The sequence below is a fragment of the Hyperolius riggenbachi genome, chromosome 7, assembly GCF_040937935.1.
Source record: "Hyperolius riggenbachi isolate aHypRig1 chromosome 7, aHypRig1.pri, whole genome shotgun sequence".
NCBI lineage: Eukaryota > Metazoa > Chordata > Amphibia > Anura > Hyperoliidae > Hyperolius > Hyperolius riggenbachi.
Genome location: NC_090652.1, coordinates 160,129,855 through 160,139,854, shown reverse-complemented (window position 1 = coordinate 160,139,854; position 10,000 = coordinate 160,129,855). Strand labels below are relative to the sequence as shown.

The window sequence follows — 10,000 nt, the reverse complement described above, 5'->3', positions numbered from 1 at the left end:
TATATTTCAGGCCTGGGGACTGAGATGGCCATTCCAGAACGTTGTACTTGTTCTTCTGCATAAATGCCTTAGTGGATTTTGAGCAGTGTTTAGGGTAGTTGTCTTGTTGAAAGATCCAGCCCCGGCGCAGCTTTAGCTTTGTCACTGATTCCTGGACATTGGTCTCTAGAATCTGCTGATACTGAGTGGAATCCATGCATCCCTTAACTTTCACAAGATTCCCAGTCCCTGCACTGGTTACATAGCCCCACAGCATGATGGAACCACCACCATAATTTACTGTAGGTAGCAGGTGTTTTTTTTTTTTTTTTTTTTTTGTGCAATGCTGTGTTGTACCTCTATGCATAACGCCCCTTGTTATGCCCAAATAACTCAATTTTAGTTTCATCAGTCCACAGAACCTTATTCCAAAAATGAAGCTGGCTTCTCCAAATGTGCTTTAGCATACCTCAAGCGGCTCTGATTGTCCTGGGGGCGGAGAAAAGGCTTCCTGTGCATCACTCTCACATACAGAATCTCCTTGTGTAAAGTGCGCCGAATGGTTGAACGATGTATAGTGACTCCATCTGCAGCAAGATGATGTTGCAGGTTTTGGTGCTGGTCTGTGGGGTGACTGACTGTTCTCACCATTTGTCGCTTCTGTTTATCCAAGGTTTTTCTTGGTCTGCCACTTCGAGCCTTAACTTGAACGGAGCCTGTGGTCTTCCATTTCCTCAATATGTTTATAACTGTGGAAACAGACAGACGAAATTTCTGAGACAGCTTTCTGTGTCCTTCCCCTAAACCATGATGGTGAACAATCTGTGTTCAGACAGAGTTGTTTTGAGACCCCCATGCTGCTACTCTTCATAGAAAATTAAAGAGGAGGGAAACTTACAATTGACCCCCTTAAATACTCTCTCATAATTGGATTCACCTGTGTATGTAGGTCAGGGGTCACTGAGCTTACCAAACCAATTTGAGTTCCAATAATTCGTTCAAACGGTTTTGGAATCAATAAAATGACAACAGTGCCCAATTTTGTTTAAACAATTATTGCGCAGTTTCTGTAAATCCAATAAACTTAATTTCACTTCTCAAATATCACTGTGTGTGCCTCCTATATGATATATTTAACTAACATTTTTTATTGTAACAACCAACGATTTATACAGGAAAATCATGACAGTTAACAAGGGTGTGTGTGTGTGTGTGTGTGTGTGTGTGTGTGTGTGTGTGTGTGTGTGTGTGTGTGTGTGTGTGTGTGTGTGTGTGTGTGTGTGTGTGTGTGTGTGTGTGTGTGTGTGTGTGTGTGTGTGATCTTCTCAAAAAATTAGCATATTGTGATAAAGTTCATTATTTTCTGTAATGTACTGATAAACATTAGACTTTCATATATTTTAGGTTCAAATACATACAACTGAAGTAGTTCAAGCCTTTTATTGTTTTAATATTGGTGATTTTGGTATACAGCTCATGAAAACCCAAATTTCCTATCTCAAAAGAGCAGGTGCCAGGTCGTGCTGAAAAATGAAATCTTCATCTCCATAAAGCTTTTCAGCAGATGGAAGCATGAACCCACTTTTGAACCAGAAACAGCAGCAGAAGCGCCTGTCCTGGGCTACAGAGAAGCTGCACTGGACTGTTGCTCAGTGGTCCAAAGTACTTTTTTTCGGATGTAAGAAACTTTTACAATATCATTCGGAAATCAAGGTGCCAGAGTCTGGAGGAAGACTGGGGAGAGGGAAATGCCAAAATGCCTGAAGTCCAGTGTCAAGTACCCACAGTCAGTGATGTTCTGGGGTGCCATGTCAGCTGCTGGTGTTGGTCCACTGCGTTTTATCAAGGACAGGGTCAATGCAGCTAGCTATCAGGAGATTTTGGAGCACTTCATGCTTCCATCTGCTGAAAAGCTTTATGGAGATGAAGATTTAATTTTTCAGCACAACCTGGCACCTGCTCACAGTGCCAAAACCACTGGTAACTGGTTTACTGACCATGGTATTACTGTGCTCAATTGGCCTGCCAACTCTTCTGACCTGAACCCCATAGAGAATATGTGGGATATTGTGAAGAGAAAGTTGAGAGACGCAAGACCCAACACTCTGGATGAACGTAAGGCCGCTATCAAAGCATCCCGGGCCTCCATAACACCTGAGCAGTGCCACAGGCTGATAGCCTCCATGCCACGCCGCATTGAAGCAGTCATTTCTGCAAAAGGATTCCCGACCAAGTATTGAGTGCATAACTGAACATAATTATTTGAAGGTTGACTTTTTTTTGTTTTTTAAAAACACTTTTCTTTTATTGGTCGGATGAAATATGCTAATTTTTTGAGATAGGAAATTTGGGTTTTCATGAGCTGTATGCCAAAATCATCAATATTAAAACAATAAAAGGCTTGAACTACTTCAGTTATGTGTATTTGAATCTAAAATATATGAAAGTCTAATGTTTATCAGTACATTACAGAAAATAATTAACTTTATCACAATATGCTAATTTTTTGAGAAGATCCTGTATATATTTAAGTTTTCCACATTTTGTCATATTACTGCAACATGAATCAATTTTATTGGAATTCCACGTGAAAGACCAATACAAAGTGGTGTACACGTGAGAAGTGGAATGAAATCATACACTATTCCAAACATTTAAAAAAAAAAAAACAAAAAAAAAAAACTGCAAAGTGGGGTGTGCGTAATTAATAAGCCCCGAGTCAATACTTTGTAGAACCACCTTTTGCTGCAATTACAGCTGCCAGTCTTTTAGGGTATGTCTCTACCAGCTTTGCACATCTAGAGACTGAAATCCTTGCCCATTCTTCTTTGCAAAACAGCTCCAGCTCAGTCAGATTAGATGAACAGCATTTGTGAACAGCAGTTTTCAGATCTTGCCACAGATTCTCGATTGGATTTAGATCCGGACTTTGACTGGGTCATTCTAACAGATGGATATGTTTTGTTTTAAACCATTCCATTGTTGCCCTGGCTTTAGGTTTATGGTCATTGTCCTGCTGGAAGGTGAACCTCTGCCCCAATCTCAAGTCTTTTGCAGACTCCAAGAGGTTTTCTTCCAAGATTGCCCTGTATTTGGCTCCATCCATCTTCCCATCAACTCTGACCAGCTTCCCTGTCCCTGCTGAAGAGAAGCAACCCCTGAGCATGATGCGGCCATCACCATATTTGACAGTGGGGATGGTGTGTTCAGAGTGATGTGCAGTGTTTAGTTTTCCGCCACACATAGCGTTTTGCATTTTGGTCTCATCTGACCAGAGCACCTTCTTCCACGTTTGCTGTGTCCCCCACATGGCTTGTGGCAAACTGCAAATGGGATTTCTTATGCTTTTCTGTTAACAACGGATTTCTTCTTGCCCCTCTTCCATAAAGGCCAACTTTGTGCAGTGCACGACTAATAGTTGTCCTATGGACAAATTCCCCCACCTGAGCTGTAGATCTCTGCAGCTCGTCCAGAGTCACCATGGGCCTCTTGACTGCATTTCTGATCGGCGCTCTCCTTGTTCGGCCTGTGAGTTTAGGTGGACGGCCTTGTCTTGGTAGGTTTACAGTTGTACCATACTCCTTCCATTTCTGAATGATCGCTTGAACAGTGCTCTGTGGGATGTTCAAGGCTTTGGAAATATTTCTGTAGCCCAAGCTTGCTTTAAATTTCTCAATAACTTTATCCCTGACCTGTCTGGTGTGTTCTTTGGACTTCATGGTGTTGTTGCTCCCAATATTCTCTTAGACAACCTCTGAAGCCATCACAGAGCAGCTGTATTTGTACTGACATTAGATTACACACAGGTGCACTCTATTTAGTCATTAGCACTCGTCAGGCAATGTCTATGGGCAACTGACTGTACTCAGACCAAAGGGGGCTGAATAATTACGCACACCCCACTTTGCAATTGTTTGTAAAAAATGTCTGGAATCATGTATGGATTTTCGTTCCACTTCTCACGTGTACACCACTTTGTATTAATCATTCACGTGGAATTCCAATAAAATTGATTCATGTTTGTGGCAGTAATATGACTAAATGTGGAAAACTTCAAGAGGGCCAAATACTTTTGCAAATATATATATATATATATATGTGTGTATGTGTGTATGTGTGTATGTGTGTGTGTGTGTGTGTGTGTGTGTGTGTGTGTGTGTGTGTGTGTGTGTGTGTGTGTGTGTGTGTGTGTGTGTGTGTGTGTGTGTGTGTGTGTGTGTGTGTGTGTGTGTGTGTGTGTGTGTGTGTGTGTGTGTGTGTGTGTGTGTGTGTGTGTGTGTGTGTGTGTGTGTGTGTGTGTGTGTGTGTGTGTGTGTGTGTGTGTGTGTGTGTGTGTATGTATGTATGTATGTATGTATATATATATATATATATATATATATATATATATATATATATATATATATATATATATATATATATATATATACACACACACACACACACACATATATATATATACACACACACACACACACACATTTTATTATTTATTTATTGTATTTTTAAAGCGCCAACATATTACGCAGCGCTGAACATTAATTTAGGTTACAGACAATATTTAGGGGTGAGATACAGCAATATGACAATACAGGATACAAGAAAACCAGATCACACACCATAGTATGAGTACCAGGTAATGCTTAGTCAGTCACTGGATGGAGCATGGAGATTAGGCAAGTTAGGTCCACTCAGATGCATAGCATGGGTGCACAGTAATGGAGGTGCAAGATCAGGTAGGACACAAAAGGAGGAGGACCCTGCCCAAAGGCTTACAATCTAGAGGGAGAGGTAAGGACACGAATGGTAGGGGACCAGAGTTCAGCTGTAGGTTTAGAGCACTTGTGGGGGGTAGTAGGCCAGAGTGAAAAGGTGAGTTTTGAGGGCTTTCTTGAAGATGTTGAAGGAGGAGGCTGCCCTAATGGGTGGAGGTAGGGAGTTCCATAGTGTTGGAGCAGCTATTGAGAAGTCCTGGAGGCGTGCATGGGACTGGGTGATGCGGGGGGCGGTTAGGCGAAGTTCATTGGAAGAGCGGAGTGAGCGGCTAGGTGTGTACCTCTGAGTAAGATCGGAAATGTAGGTTGGACAGGTTTTGTGGACGGATTTGTAGGTCAGACACAGTATCTTGTATCTGATTCTGGACTGGATAGGAAGCCAGTGGAGGGATTCTAGGAGGGGATCTGCCGTGGTGGAGCAGTGGATAATTCTGGCTGCCGCATTCATGATGGACTGCAGTGGGGCTGTTCAGGTCATAGGGAGACCAGACAGAAGGGCATTGCAGTAGTCAAGGCGGGAAATTATGAGGGCATGGATGAGGAGTTTGGTGGTGGCAGAGGTCAGGAAAGGGCGAATCTTACAGATGTTAGGAAGGTGGAAGTTGCAGGACTTTGTGAGATTTTGGATGTGGGAAGTGAAGGAGAGTGCGGAGTCCAGGGTGACACCCAGACAGCGGGCTTGAGAGGTAGGGCTAATGGTAGTGTGGTTAACAGTGACATGCACATCTGGGAGGTTCGTGGATGGCCGGGGTGGGAAGATCATAAATTCTGTTTTGTCTAGATTTAGTTTCAGGAACCTAGCGGACATCCAGGAGGAGATGGCTAATAGGCAGGAGGAGACCTTGTCCATGGTAGTGGTGGATATGTCAGGGGTGTGGAGGTAGATCTGGGTGTCATCTGCATACAGATGATAGTTAAAACCCATGGAGGAGATAACCTTGCCAATGGAGGATGTGTATAGGGTGAACAGTAGGGGGCCAAGGACCGAACCTTGGGGGACTCCCACTGAGAGGTGGTTGGGGGTGGAGGAGGACTCATTGAAGGCGGTTGTGAAGGAGTGGTTGGAGAGGTAGGATGAAACCCAGGACAGGGCGAGATCGTGAATGCCCAAGGACTGGAGGGACTGGAGGAGTAGGGGATGATCTACTGTGTCAAAAGCTGCTGACAGGTCAAGGAGGAGGAGGAGAATGGAGTATTTACCTTCAGATATAGATTATATATATATATATATATATATATATATATATATATATATATATATATATATATATATATATATATATATATATATATATATATATATCTTTTTATTTAAAAAATGTGCTTAACATCTTTGCCCTAACTAAACTGCCGCTGAAATCTATCTAAATCCCCCCAATCTCACCCTCCCTCTCCCCTGCAAAGTCCACAACTTTCTTGGTCGTGGATTTTGCTGCTGTTGGAGGCAGAGCTATGAGCCGCAGCTCTGCCTCCATGCCCCGTCAAGGAAGACAGAGGGGCGGGGGAGAGGCAGCGATCCGGGCTGACTGACAAGCTGAGAGGCAGAGCTGCGTCTCATAGCTCTGCCTCTCACGGAAGCGCTGCCCAGATTACCCCCCGGTGAGTTAGAGGGGGATTTAGTTGGTGTACAGCGGCGTGAATGCAGCGGTTTAGTTAGGGCAAAGATGTTAAGCACATTCTTTAAGTAAAGAGATCGTTTTCAGGAGACTTCAGAGTCTCTTTAAAGAAAGCAGTTACAGCGCGCAAGCCTAAGAATGTGACTGAACTGGAGGCTTTTGCCCATGAAGAATGGGCTAAGATACCCGTAGATCGCGGCAAGACACGTGTGTCAAGCTATGCTTCACGTTTAAAAGCGGTTATAAACTGGAAAAGTATGCTGTACTAAGTACTGAGAATGAATGTCACTTGGGGGTTGAATAAAACTGATAATGATGTGAACACAGAAAAGACATTTGTGGTTATTTCATTATAAATGTTAGGTTACATTTTTCTGACTTACAAGTGCCTCTTCAATTTATTTGTAAACAAGATGACTGAAATTATCAAAATTAATGTCAAACTGGCCAAAACACTCAATTTTAGTGGGGATTGAATAATTTTGAACACAACTGTATGTATTGCACTGTCCACGTTTTGACTTTAGTGATTTTTCTACTGAAAAAAAAAAATCCTTCTTTGCAATTCCCATTTTAAGTGTGGCTATTTTGAAGCCAATCCTGATGTAATTTCCTTCCCTACTCTCCTCTGCCTGATTTGCCCGCCCTTCACTATAGAAAGTGCATTGTCTCAGCATGAGAAGTATTGGCCATTCAGAGAGGAACAGAGGTGTGGGAGGAGAAACCAGGAGGGAAAGAGGCTTCAGCCAATCATGCTGCATTAGTGAAGTCTGAGGGGAAATAGAGAAGAAAAAAGGGCAACCCAGCATGCCCTGCAACTTCCTTTTTGCGTACCAAATTTTTGGTGTACCAAATAAGAGTCATGTAAACTGAGGAATGATCATTTATCAACAAGAAAAGTAAAAGTGATTTTAACTTTTGGATTGTCTGGTTAGCATCCCTATTACTTGTTTACCAGATAAAAATAAAGAATTGAATTTTGATTTTATGCCCAACAGTTACACTTTAAAGGAGTCATCAGGCAAACTATAAGAAAATAAGCGCTACTTACCAGGGGGTTCCTCCAGCCCCAAGCTCCCAGCACGTCCCTCGCCGCAGCTCTCCCCGCAGCCGTTCGCCGGAGCTCCGACCCGGTCCCCGGCGATGACGTCAGAGCGACCTGGAGGTCGATCTGTACTGCGCCATCGGCGCTGTCAATCACCGCCACGTGGGCCGGAGCGGACTGCGCAGGCGCAGAACTACTGCACCTGCACAGTCCGCTCCCGCCCACGTGGCGGTGATTGACAGCGTCGATCGCGCAGGTGCAGTACAGAGCGACCTCCAGGTCGCTCTGACGTCATCGCCGGGGACCGGGACGGACCTGCGGTGAACGGCTGAAGGGAGAGCTGCGGCGAGGGACGTGCTGGGAGCTTGGGGCTGGAGGAAGCCCCCGGTAAGTAGCAATTATTTTCTTATAGTTTGCCTGACTACTCCTTTAAAGCTGCAGTCACTGAAATGAGAGAATTACTGTATTTTTCACCTTATAAAATGAACTCTTTTTCACCCACAAAAGTGGGGGGAAAAAGTCCCTGCAAAAAAATTTGAATGCATTGTGTAAGAACTTTGCGAGCAATGTGAACAGTGCTGAGTGGAATGAGTTTTTTTATATCCATGGGTACTATATATTCAGAAGGTAAAGTTTAGGGTCTAATATAATTGAGCATCCCATTCTTTACAACTTGTTGCCAATAAATGCTGACTTCAAGGCCGGACCACATCATGTGATAAAAGGTACTTTTTAAAACAGCACACTTGGGACAGAGGGGCGAGTATCCTTGGTGGAATCTGACCAGCCAAACGGGTGAGATGAGCTCTATGAAGAACAGAGACTAAGCACTCTGTCTGGGGAAACCATAGAAGCACCCTCAAGAGCCTCCTTGCAATATTCATTAGGGAGCTTTCCAAGGTTCTGCTCCCACTGTGACTTCATAGCACAGGATCTATAAGTAGCTCCTATAACCCAAATTGCGCTATACAGAGCTGACATTAACTGGCTAGAGGAGGATCCAGTCGCCACAGTACGGTAACCGTCTAAAAAAATACCACGGTATTACGGTATAATACATTTGGCCCCACTCCCTCGCAATACATATGATTAAGCCGCCGGGAGATTTGGGGCACCGGGTAAAACTGAAACAGCTTCACCTTGCTCCTGCAAAAGTCCTGGTGGCGTTACAGAGAGGTGTAGCCAGTTATAGGTGGCCACAGCATAGGTAGCCAGGGATAGGTGTAGCAGGTAGTAGGTGGCCGCAACATAGGTAGCCAGGGATAGGTGTAGCAGGTGGCCGCAGCATAGGTAGCCAGGGATAGGTGTAGCAGGTGGCCGCAGCATAGGTAGCCAAGCATAGGTGTAGCCAGGATAGGTGCCTGCAGTATAGACAGCCAGGGGGGATGCAGCGGCGGGGGGTACAAATACACTTTCCGGCAGGTCCTGCATGCTGTACTGGCTTCATTCTTCTTCCTGTTCTTGTGTATCATCTCCTTATAAAAGTGCCCAGGGGGCTCTGTTTCGGGGAAATGGGGGGTTATTAGGCAGTTTGTACCAATTAAAAGTATAATTCTATGGTCTTCAAGCCTAGCTGTTTCCCCCATACTTTACTACATTTTTAACACAGCCTTGTACCTTGTATTTGGGTTTATACACGAACAACATAAGCCATTCCTAAATGGGCGGGGATATAGTTTGTTTCCTTCGCATACAAAAACAATACTATTGCAAATTGGGCCTTCTGAAAGCTTACACCCCATTCCCTCACCATCACCTAAAGTAAGTTTTTAGTTAAAGAATGTAGAAAAAAAATCGAGTGAGGTTATCATAAATGGTTATAGAAAGTGAATGCGTGGTATTAGTGAAACAAAAACATGCGCACTGAATTGTGAGGATTGTATGACAGCCTCATGGCTATGAGATATATATATTCAAAATATGGAGTCTTATGCTACAGTGTGTTATGACTTATATCAAATGGGATTTCAGTTGCATGGTATCGTACCAGATATCCTTTTTTTCAATAAATACATAAAAACAGAAAACTGTGTACAATATCAAACAGCTAAGCAAACTTTAATAAAGGTCTTAACTTAATAAGCAATGAACAATAAACACAGGGTGCATCTGTACAGCCTCAAATTAAAAATGACAATTTCATCACATATCTTGAAGAACTACTTTACCTTTGGCTGCTACGTGTAAGAAACTATCCAGCAATATGGGGAATTATGGAACCTCATGTATATAAATATATGAATTATCTTATGCAAATATACAGTATATTACCATCCCTTCAACTGCAAAAGCTATAAAAGAAGCTACAGCTGTCTGTGTCCTTGGCGTAAAGCTCATTAATGCTAACCACACAAAAATGATGCCCATGAAGTATAAAAATGATATTAATTGGGGATCCCCATGAACTGAGTTTTGCATTCTAAAGTGGTATTATTCCAACACACAGACATAAATTCTGTGTGCTTTGTATTTATAAAGATCACACCAAGGACACACAGCTAAGACAGTTACAATGCCTTCCATAGTCTGTGTTAATGAATTATTTTTGGATAATACCTGATTTTCCAGACATTTTTCACTAAATG

General features: G+C 43.0%; 1 protein-coding gene across 5 annotated transcripts in view; it reads right to left on the bottom strand.

Moving 5' to 3' along the window:
• The window catches only part of LDAF1 (lipid droplet assembly factor 1), a 244,229-nt gene that overhangs the window by 213,327 nt on the left and 20,902 nt on the right, over positions 1-10,000 (bottom strand). The window lies entirely within an intron of this gene.